Here is a 13,122-nt window from a genome sequence, read left to right as displayed (position 1 = left end):
AGGGAAATTAAAGAGGATGCAAGAAAACCTTTCTATGATAGTTAATGTTCAGTTCTTTCAGAGAGTAGTTTATATTAAAATAACTTGTAATGAGAGGTTATTAAAAATAACAAATTAACAGAAAAAGCTAAAAAAGATAAACTAATAAAATTTAAAAACCATTTTATATTTTCCCAGAAATAATGTCCTCATTGAGATTTAAGATGATTTTTATAATCCTTATAAATTCTTCTCTATCCTTTATCACACAAAAAAATGTAGGCATATGAATTTTAGACTTCCCAAATAGTTCAGATACCTCATAGACTAGGTAAACTGCTTCTGGCCAGAAGTGCTGCATGAATGCTCTTTTATGTAATAGAGACATTTATGTCTCATTCTTTCTATGCCATGAATGTACCATGCTACAATTTTAATGAAGAACTGATGCAATAGCATGCCTCGTGTATTCTTCTGAAAAGACACTCTGATATTCAATGCTGCTATAACTATTTACAGGTTCTGCTGCAATTCTCCATCTTTGGAATTTGGATATGAACTTGAATTCTGCCACTTACTATCTATCCATGAGGAAATTATTTGGTCTCTCCTGTGTGTCATGGGTTCTGCCTTTATCTATAGAGATAATAATAATGCTTACTTCAGCAGATTGATGTGAGGGTTAAATTAGTTAATATATATAAAGCATTTACAACAATATCTGGCACATAAAAACTCCTCAATAAATGTTGCTTACATATAAAACATTATTTGTATCACTTGACATAGAAATTCTGTTAACAAAATCTTCTTAAAAACATATGTATATGCACAAATGTATACATTGCAATTTTTATAACATTATAAATATGAAAATGATATAATTACCAAATATAAGAGGAAGAATAGGCAAGTGATTTTATAGCTATGCAACATGATATTAAATAAAGTATGTAAAAATTTAAACATTAAAATAAAAATTTCAATTTATAATGTTAATAGAAACATGATATAAAATTTATTTAAATGCTAATTCAGTTGCATAAATCAATAAGCAAAGAGGGAATGAAATATAAAACAATTTTAAGAGATATAGATGATCAGATTTATAAGTGATTTTTTTGTTTAGGTCTTTGTTTCTTCTATAATAAATATAACTATGGAAATAAAAAGTCATATATACAAATTTGAAAGTAAGTTATAAATAAATTAGGACAAAATTGACATAGAAAGTCAATAGAAAATCTGAAAACTGGAAGGAATCTTCAAATCACCTACTCTAACCTCCTTTGTGTAATGAGAAAATAACTAAAGTTCAGAAAAGTGAAGAAGCCACTTGTTCAGTCATACAATTCGAGTGTGAATACAGATTTTAAATTTCTGTTTCAATCTAACTTGTTAAAATAGATGTGTTGAATAGTTTTTATTGTGATACTGTTTTATGCATATATCATTAAGAAAAATATGAAATGATCTTTCAGAAACTCTTCTTTGGCACTGTATGGTAATACACAGCTATACCTTTGAAGGAAATGTCATTATGAAGGGCTGTAGAAGAGCAGTGATATTTCAGAGATGTATAGTCTAATTTCTTTAAAGGGAACAGAGGGAAAATATTTTTAATGAGGTAACTACCCTGACTGTGGTGAGTAGCATTTTGATGTTAACATTGTAGTTAATACTGTACTACCCTCAGTGGCCAACAAAGAATGACAATTAAAGTTAGTCACATACCAATTAGGCAGTATTATGAGAATTGGCATTTCAGAACAAAATGTATTTGAGTACATAAACTTGTTCTAATATGTGTGCATTATCAATCTTGTATTGTTTTATTTAAGGGCAGCATTGAGTATGTATACCTCACTGGTGATTGGCTCTTATTATCATAGCCTATTTTCCCCTCTATTTATGTCTAGTTTATCATAATGTATACAATATTTTAAAAAATTTTTCCATAATTCATTTCTAGGCTATAAATAAAATGTTAACTATTTTGTTACTGATATTGTTACACTGGGACTTAACCCTGCCATTGCATCCTGATTATTTCTTATGCTTTCTTCTTTACCACTCTCTAGTTTCCCTTGGGTTGATGGCATTTTTCTCTATTTGTCATAAAGTTATGCATTTCTATTTTAATACCCCTGGTCATTATTCTTATTTATTTATTTATTTATTTATTTATTTATTTATTTATTTATTCATTAGCAATGCTAAAGCTAAGCTGTACCTGTATATTACTCTGGACAAAGCAAGACACTAAGCGTACTCTCACTTTCTATTGGCATCCAGGACACTATCTCCAGTCCCCAAGTAAGTTAGCATACTGTAGTTTTAATACGAGCATTATATGGATATAAGTTTTAGACATTTGTGCTTACCTGGGTAAGCATACACTTTATTAAATTCACTCCTCTGCCTTCTTTCATATATTATTGTTTCCTCCTGCAATTATTTTTCTTCTTCCCGAAGTACAACTTCTAAGAAGTCTTTCAGAAAGGGTCTTACTATAGTACTACTTGAAATCCTGTATGCCTGAGAATATTTTTAACTCTTTTTTGTGTTAAATGCAAATGTAACTGGATATAAAATTATTTAAATTTCATTTTTTAGCATTCTGAACATAATATTCTATCTTTTCAAGCCAGCGTTGCTCTTAAGATGTCAATCTTATTAATAAGATTAATCAATAATTGTATTAATGTCAATTCAATTTTTACTGCTTTGAGAGAGATATGATCTTTCTTTTTATAAACTTTTATTGCTCTTTGTTTATGATGTTCTGGAATCTCACTAAAATGCATGTAAAGTTGTTATCTACTCTACTGAACATTCTCTGGCCTCTATTAATCTGAAACATTGCATTATCTACTTTTTGTAAAATTTCCATTATATTCTCAAATTCTTTTCCTTTTTATGTTTTTTTTTCCCCTGGGATTCTTACTGGATACATGTTGAACATTTTCTGTTTTCCTCCATGTTTATGACCTTTTCTCTTATCATTTAGTCTTTCTTCATGCCCTCAGGAAATGTTCTTTGACTTAAGTTCTTGCTCACAAAATAGTTCCTTAGCCTATCTATTGAGATTATTTTAATAACTATATGTCTTATACTAAAATCTGCAATTAATTTTTCTTCATAGCTGCCTTTTCTAACTTCACATTTCCAATACCCCCTTCTATCTATGAGTATTTTAAATTTTTGTTCTTTCTCTTGACTAGGTATGCCTTTTTTTTGTATAGCTTTCTAAACTTTTCATCTTATTTTATATATTCCCTTACATTCTCAAAATCTTGATTTCCCCCCAGAAGCCCAAATTTTATCCTTTTTTCATTACCAACTACATTGACTAGTAATGTCTACTTTAAGGACATTGATGAAAACCTAGGCTTTGGCTTGGTGAAACTGATGAAAACCTCAGTAAGGCTGTAAAGAGGAGCTCTTCCAGACAGAGAATCTGACAGTTAAACCCCATTTCTCTTTACCTCCACAGGCATCCCTTCCCTCTGAGTGAGGATACATTTTAATTCAAGAGTAGCTACTACTCCAAGGCACATCATAATGAAGATGGCACAAACCAATGACAAAGAAAAAATCCTCAAGGCAGCCAGAGAAAAGAAGAGTACAACATATAAAGGAAGGCCTATTAGATTATCATCAGATTTCTCAGCAGAAACTCTACAAGCTAGAAGAGAGTGGACCACAATATTTAAAGCCCTGAAAGAGAGGAACTTTCAGCCAAGAAAACTATACCCATCAAAGCTATCCTTCAAGTGCGAAGGAGATATAAAAACATTCACAAATTCAGAAGAGATAAGGGAATTTATCATCAGAAAGCCCCACTCCAGGAAATACTAAAGGGGGTATTTCAACCAGATTCAAAGAACAAAACAAAACAAAACCACAAGTAACAGCTCCACCAAGAACACAATAAAACCAAATTGATACTGTGACAACAAAAGAAAAAAAAGGGGGGAGATGATGGAGATTAACAGTACCAAAAAAAGTATGATGAAGCGCAGAAACACTCATAAGATAGGGTACTACAATGAATATGGTAGGTACCCTTTTCATTACAAAAACACATGACTTAAAAAAAGTAGAAACAGAGGAAAGAAGTATGGAATACAAACAAACAAAAACAAGTGATAGAAATACAAAAGAGAAGAATCAAACAAGATACAAAACTAACAGAAAGCAATTTATAAAATGGCAATAGGGAACCCACAATTGTCAATAATTACACTAAATGTAAATGGATTAAATTTACCAATAAAAAGAAACAGAGTAGCAGAATGGATTAAAAAAGAAAATCCAACAGTATACTGCCTACAAGAAACACATCTAAGCAACAAGGATAAAAACAAATTCAAAGTGAAAGGCTAGAAAACAATACTCCAAGAAAATAACACCCCCAAAAAAGCAGGGGTAGCAATACTCATATCTAATAATGCTGACTACAAGACAGAAAAAGTACTCAGAGACAAAAATGGTCATTTTATAATGATTAAGGGGACACTGAATCAAGAAGACATAACAATCCTTAATATATATGCACCAAACCAAGGAGCACCAAAATATATTAGACAACTTATTGACCTAAAAACAAAAACGGACAAAAATACAATCATACTTGGAGACCTCAATACTCTGCTGACAGCTCTAGATCGGTCATCCAAACAGAGAATTAATAAAGATATATTGGCCTTAAATGAAACACTAGAACACCTGGATATGATAGACATCTACAGGACACTTCATCCCAAAGCGACAGAATATACATTTTTCTCTAGTGTACATGGAACATTCTCAAGAATTGACCATATGTTGGGCCACAAAGACAATATCAGCAAATTCAGAAAAAATGAAATTGTACCAAGCATATTTTCTGATCATAAAGCCTTGAAACTAGAATTCAACTGCAAAAAAGAGGGGAAAAAACCCCACAAAAATGTGGAAACTAAACAACATACTTTTAAAAAATGAATGGGTCAAAGAAGAAATAAGCGCAGAGATCAAAAGATATATACAGACAAATGAAAATGACAATACGACATATCAGAATCTATGGGATGCAGCAAAAGCAGTCATAAGAGGAAAGTTCATATCACTTCAGGCCTATATGAACTAACAAGAGAGAGCCCAAGTAAACCACTTAACTTCACACCTTAAGGAACTAGAAAAAGAAGAACAAAGACAACCCAAAACCAGCCGAAGAAAGGATATAATAAAAATCAGAGCAGAAATAAACAAAATAGAGAACAGAAAAACTATAGAAAAAATCAATAAAACAAGGAGCTGGTTCTTTGAAAAGATCAACAAAATTGACAAACCCTTGGCAAGACTCACCAAGGAAAAAAGGCACAGGACTCAAATATATAAAATCCAAAATGAAAGAGGAGAAATCACCACAGACATCATAGATATACAAAAAATCATTGTAGAATACTATGAAAAACTATATTCCACCAAACTCAACAATCTAGAAGAAATGGATAAATTCCTAAAATAATACAACCTTCCTAGACTGAGTCATGAAGAATCAGAAAGCCTAAACAGACCAATTAGCAGGGAGGAAATAGAAAAAACTATTAAAAACCTCCCCAAAAATAAAAGTCCAGGCCCAGACGGTTATACTAGTGAATTCTATCAAACATTCAAAGAAGACTTGGTTTCTATTCTACTGAAAGTCTTCCAAAAAATTGAAGAAGAAGCAATACTTCCAAACACATTTTATGAGGCCAACATAACCCTCATACTGAAACCTGGCAAGGACGGCACAAAGAAAGAAAACTACAGACCAATATCTCTAATGAATACAGATGCTAAAATACTAAACAAAATACTGGCAAATCGAATACAACAACATATTAAAAAAATAATACATCATGATCAAGTGGGATTCATCCCAGAACCTCAAGGATGGTTCAATATACGTAAAACGGTTAACGTAATACACCATATCAACAAAACAAAGAACAAAAACCACATGATCTTATCAATAGATGCAGAAAAGGCTTTCGATAAAATACAACACAATTTTATGTTTAAGACACTCAACAAAATGGGTATAGAAGGAAAATATCTCAACATGATAAAGCCCATATATGATAAACCATCAGCCAACATCATATTAAATGGCATAAAACTGAGGACTTTCCACCTTAAATCAGGAACAAGACAGGGCTGTCCACTCTCTCCACTCTTATTTAACGTGGTGCTAGAAGTTCTGGCCAGAGCAATCAGACAAGACAAAGAAATAAAAGGCATCCATATCAAAAAAGAAGAAGTAAAGGTATCACTTTTTGCAGATGTTATGATCGTATACATTGAAAACCCAAAGGACTCTACAAAAAGATTACTAGAAACAATAAACCAATACAGTAAGGTCGCAGGATACAAAATTAACATACAAAAGTCCATAGCCTTTCTATATGCCAACCATGAAATATTAGAAAATGAACTCAAAAGAATAATCCCCTTCACGATTGCAACAAAAACAATAAAATACCTAGGAATAAACATAACAAAGACTGTAAAGGACCTATATAACGAAAACTACAAAGCATTGTTGAGAGAAATAGAAAAAGATACAATGAGATGGAAAAATATTCCTTGTTCTTAGATAGGAAGAATAAATATAATTAAAATGACCATATTACCCAAAGCAATTTATAAATTTAATGCAATTCCCATCAAAATTCCTATGACACATTTTAAAGAAATGGAACAAAAAAATCATCAGATTTATATGGAACTATAAAAAACCCCAAATAGCCAAAGCAATCCTAAGGAAAAACAATGAAGCTGGGGGCATTACAATAACTGACTTCAAACTACATTATAGGGCCACGACAATCAAAACAGCATGGTATTGGCAGAAAAATAGACAGACCAATGGAACAGAATAGAAAGCCCAGAAATAAAACCACATATATATGGTCAAATGATTTTTGATAAAGGGGCCAACAACACACAATGGAGAATAGAAAGCCTCTTCAACAAATGGTGTTGGGAAAACTGGAAAGCCACATGCAAAAGAATGAAACTCGACTACAGCCTGTCCCCGTGTACTAAAATTAATTCAAAATGGATCAAAGACCTAAATATAAGACCTGAAACAATAAAGTACATAGAAGAAGACATAGGTACTAAACTCATGGACCTGGGTTTTAAAGAACATTTTATGAACTTGACTCCACAGGCAAGAGAAGTGAAAGCAAAGATAAATGAATGGGACTACATCAGAATAAAAAGGTTTTGCTCAGCAAGAGAAACTGACATCAAAATAAACAGACAGCCAACTAAATGGGAAATGTTATTTTCAAACAACAGCTCAGATAAGGGCCTAATATCCAAAATTTACAAAGAACTCATAAAACTCAACAACAAACAAACAAACAATCCAATAAAAAAATGGGAAGAGGACATGAACAGACACTTCTCCCAGGAAGAAATACAAATGGCCAACAGATATATGAAAAGATGCTCATCTTCATTAGTTATTAGAGAAATGCAAATCAAAATGACAATGAGATACCACCTCACCCCTGTTAGATTAGCTATTATCAACAAGACGGGTAATAGCAAATGTTGGAGAGGCTGCGGAGAAAAGGGAACCCTCATCCACTGTTGGTGGGAATGTAAAGTAGTACAACCATTATGGAAGAAAGTATAGTGGTTCCTCAAAAAACTGAAAATAGAACTACCTTATGACCCAGCAATCCCTCTACTGGGTATATACCCCAAAACCTCAGAAACATGGATACGTAAAGACACATGTAGCCCCATATTCATTGCAGGTGTACATCTCCATGGCATATTCACAGTGGCCAAGACATGGAAACAACAAAAAATCCCTTCAATAGAAGACTGGATAAAGAAAATGTGGCACATATACACTATGGAATACTACTTGGCCATAAGAAATGATGACTTTGGATCATTTACAACAAAATGGTGGGATCTTGATAACATTGTTCGTAGTGAAATATGTAAATCAGAAAAAAACAAGAACTACATGATTCCATACATTGGTGGAACATAAAAACGAGACTAAGAGACATGGACAAGAGTGTGGTGGTTACCAGGGGTGGGGGGAGGGAGGACGTGGGAGGGAAGGAGGGAGAGGGTTTGGGGGAGGGGGGGGTACATAGAAAACTAGATAGAAAGTGACGGAGGACAATCTCAATTTGGGTGATGGGTATGCAACATAATTGAATGACAAGATAACCTAGACACGTTTTCTTTGAATATATGTACCCTGATTTATTAATGTCACCCCATTAACATTATTAAAATTTATTTAAATTAAAAAAATACAATAAAAAAAAAAAAAGAAAAGAGTAGCTATCCTCTAAGAATAGTGCCTGGTTCTACCAGTGAGAGAAAACAGTCTGGACCACACTTAACATTTATAACTCTTGGCTTCCTAACAGAGGAAAGGTGCAAGCCAGCAGAGGAAAGGGCACTCCCAGAAAAGTGTCTTGAAGCCAGACCACAAATATGCACCCCAGAACTTGCCCACTGGAAGCTGTTTTCACATATTGGGACTCATTCACTGTTTTTCTCCCCAGATGCTTATTCAAACATTTTAAACATTTTCCATTATTATTATTATTATTATTATTAACCTAGAGAGTAAATTTAATGGGGTGATATTGGTCCATAGGAATACACAGATTTCAGGTGTACATCTCCATGGCATGTGACATATGCATTGCATTGTATGCCTATCCCCAATATCAAACCACTTTTTGTCACTGTACATTTGGTCTCTTTACCCTCCACTACCCCCACTCCCCTTAGTTGCTGAGGTGTTTCCAAATTTGAGTTGAAGGAAGAAAGCCAGAAGCCTGGACTTGTTATTTGATTATAAATGTATACTATGTTATATATATGGAAACTATAACTATGGTGAACTATTTCTTACCCAGACTAGGAATCTATAATTTAATTTCAGAGATATACAAAGATTTTAACTAAATAAAAATACAATTAACACTATTAGAAATTAACACAGCAGTAAGTTTTTAAAACAGATTTTAGTTTTAAAAGACTAACTAGATAAAAATATAGATATTTAATATATCTATATAGTAATATAAGAATACTATATGAATATAGAACATAATAAAGTTGTATTCTACAGAGAAAGAATGCTTCAACTTTTTAGGCACATATTTTTACCCCTGAAGTTTTAGAGGAAACTTAAATACATTTTGAAAGGTAAAATTTTAACTGGTCACATTCTCATATTGAATTATTGCAAAAAAATTCAGAACACCTAAAATAAAATGTTAGGCAATCACCACCAATGACAGAAAAAGTCTAGCTTCTTAAAAATTGAAGTCTATTTTCTTAATACTTCTGGGATCAATTATAAATAAAAATGTCAGTTATAGATTAAGGTTGACCAGACTGCAGGGAAAGGGGTATGAATGTGTATCACTGTTGTATAACCTGATACAGCCTTCTGTGGAATGCAGTGTGAGAGTACTTATCAAAATTAAACATGCTCATACCACTTGACCTAGGAACCCTACTCCCTGGAATCTATTACAGAGATAGTTGTACATGCAGGCAATGATAGAAGCACAAGAATGGATATTTGGAAGAATAAAAAGATTGTTATTTGATATCTTTAAAAGTTAGTTTGAGGTAAGGTAGGAGAAAATTTACTTTTATTTATTGAACTGCCTGAAATTGTATAATTAATAAAACAAAAAATATTTTCAATTTTAGAATATTTAGGAAATAATCATAGTGTGACTTAAAAATATTATTACATGTAGCCAAATATACCAATTCAGAACCTTGATTATTATCAACATTATGCTAAAAAGAATGAAATATGTAAACAAAATATTCAATGATAAAACTGAATATGTACAACAAAACAACTCTAAGAAAACTAACAAGAGAAATATTTAAAGTAAAGGTTGATAATTTATGGTTTAACAAATACATCTGAGCACTTGTTTTTTGAAAAATTTAATAAATGATTAACTTGGAAAGTCTAGAGAAAATGTGAAGTCAAAATTAGGAATGAAGGGGGAGGGGGAGGGGCACAAAGAAAACTAGATAGAAGGTGACGGAGGACAATCTGACTTTGGGTGATGGGTATGCAACATAATTGACTGACAAGATAACCTGGACATGTTTTCTTTGAATATATGTACCCTGATTTATTGATTTCACCCTATTAAAATTAATAAAAATTTATTTATAAAAAATTAGGAATGAAAACAAGATATAACTACGGAGAAAAATACAACATAATACTTTTTTTATATCTTTAAGTTATTTTATTATATGTTTTGATGAAAACCATGGCTTTCCAGGAAAAAAAAATTTTAAATGTATTCCTTTTCTTAAACTATGAAAAACCAAAATATATCATAAACCAAGATCTGTTAAATGTTCCAAGATTTGATGATATTATAATAAAGATTTTTCAAAAGTTTAAGAAACTCATAGTTCATAAAATAAATGTAACAAGAAACAAATGGAAAACTTTAAAATTATTTTAGGATTATTATAATAATCATCATACAAAAATCTATTTTGCAAATGTACATTTCAAAATTTAGAAAGTTTCCGTTCAAATGCAAGTACTCTTATGCCCTAGTAAGATGTATTCTGATATGGTAAGGAGAAATTAATATTTATTTAATAAAATAAAATAAAGCCTGTCAATGAGCAAAAGATATATTCTAAATCAATGGCAAACTTTTCTCCACTTGAAAATAAAATGAAAACTAAAGCAAGTCATTTGATGGCATTCCTAATGAAAATTCTTAGTACATGAGAAATAAAATGGTACTTTTAAAATATTATAATGAACATTTCAACCAACAGCTGCATCGTTCCTCAAAGGAACACTAGATTCCCTGTAAAGAATACATTACAGTAAAGAATAATAGAGTCATGCCCTCTCTGACAGCTGGTAAATTCCTACTCAAGAAGTACTTCCTCTGCTAATAGAACTTCAATATGATTCAGACACCAAGTGGACATGTCTCTTGGATGCTGGGCTTCTCTCCACTCCCAGAGGGTGATGACAAGTCTGAGCCAATCTTGGTAATTCTGTTAAGTTTTTCAAGAAGTGCCTTTAAAAAAGAGCATATGACAAAATGAAATGTGAGGGGATTTCTACTGTGTAGCTTCTGAGAAAATGGACAAAATTGATGTGTGAAAGTCCCTCTGTTCTGGTTTTAGCATGTTTTGGTGTGAGAATGTGAAATGTTGTATCTGAGAAGGCTTTGTCTAAACCGGGGTTACAAATATTACTTTTCTATTCTAAGAGTTTCATAGTTTTTGTTCTTGCGTTTAAATCTATAATTCACTTTGAGTTAATTTTTGTGTATTGTGAAAGCAAAGTATCCAACTTCCTTTTTTTTTTTTAATTTTATTTATTTTTAGAGAGGAGAGAGAGGGAGAGAGAGAGAGAGAGAGAGAGAGAGAGGAGAGAGAGAGAGAATGGGGGAGGAGCTGGAAGCATCAACTCCCATATGTGCCTTGACCAGGCAAGCCCAGGGTTTCGAACCGGCGACCTCAGCATTTCCAGGTCAACAATTTATCCACTGCGCCACCACAGGTCAGGTCAACTTCCTTTTTTGACATGTGGATATCCAGTTGTCACAACTCTTGTTATTAAAGAGATTATTCTTTTCCTCAATTCATGGTCTTGGCAACCTTGCTGAAAATCAACTAACCATAAATATAAGGATTTACTTCTCAATTCTGTTCAATTGGTCTGTATATTTATCCCTGTGGCATTATCATACTGTCTTGATTAGCATAGCTGTTCAAATAAGATTTGAAGTTGGGATGAGTGAGTACTCTAATTCTGTTTCTTATTTTTCTAATATACATATATTTTTTCCCTTGTATTTGTTTTAATTTTAGTATAAGCTTATCAACTTTTGCCAAAAAGCCATTAGCAATAGTAGATTTATTATTACAACCTATAAATCTACATCAACACATTATAATGACCTTAAATCTATAATTTACATTATGGTCAATTTTTGGTGTTTGCTTTATTTCTTAAAACTAATAAGACCAATCACTAGCTCGTATTTTTATTTGCAACATACTCCATACTCCTACTTAATCTAATCTACATTCTATGGGTTTGGACAAATGTAGAACGACATGTATCCATCATTATGACATCATACAGAGTACTTTCACTGACCTAAAAATCTTCTGCAAGCTGCCTATTTATTTCTCCTTCTCCTCCAGTCCCTGGCAATCAATGACCTTCTTACTGTGTCCATAGTTTTGCCTTTTCCATAATGTCATATAGTTGAACTCAGTATGTAGCTTTTTCAGACTGGCTTTTCTTTACCTAGTAATATGTACTGAGATTCCTTCATATCTTTTTACAGCTTGAGAGCTTATTTCTTTTTAGCATTGAATAATATTCCATTGTGTATTTATCTATTTACCTACTGAGCTACATCTTGAATGCTTCCAAGTTTTGGAAATTGTAAATAAAATTGCTATAAACCTCTACATGCAGAGTTTTGTGTGGATGTAACTTTTAAACTCCTTTGGAAAAATACAGAGTGTGACTTCTGGATTCTACATTAAGGGTATGTTTAGTTTTGTACAAAATTGTCAAACTGTCTTCCAAAGTGGCAGTGTCATTTTGCATTGCCTTCAGTAATTAATGAGATTTCCTGTTATTCCAGATCAGGGGTCCCCAAACTATGGCCCGGCCCGTGTGCCGCATGTGGCCTCCTGAGGCCATTTATCCGGCCCCCGCCACACTTCTGGAAGGGGCACCTCTTTCATTGATGCTCAGTGAGAGGAGCATAGTTCCCATTGATATACTGGTCAGTTTGTTGATTTAAATTTACTTGTTCTTTATTTTAAATATTGTATTTGTTCTTGTTTTGTTTTTTTACTTTAAAATAAGGTATGTGCAGTGTGCATAGGGATTTGTTCATAGTTTTTCTTTATAGTCTGGCCCTCCAATGGTCTGAGGGACAGTGAACTGGGCCCCTGTGTAAAAAGTTTGGGGACCCCTGCTTCAGATTTCTGTTAGCATTTAGTGTTGTCACTGTTCCAGATTTTGGCTATTCTAGTAGATGTACAGTGGTATTTTTCATTTATTTATTTATTGTTAAA

The sequence above is a fragment of the Saccopteryx leptura genome, chromosome 3 (assembly GCF_036850995.1).
Source record: "Saccopteryx leptura isolate mSacLep1 chromosome 3, mSacLep1_pri_phased_curated, whole genome shotgun sequence".
NCBI lineage: Eukaryota > Metazoa > Chordata > Mammalia > Chiroptera > Emballonuridae > Saccopteryx > Saccopteryx leptura.
This window is presented reverse-complemented; position numbering follows the sequence as displayed.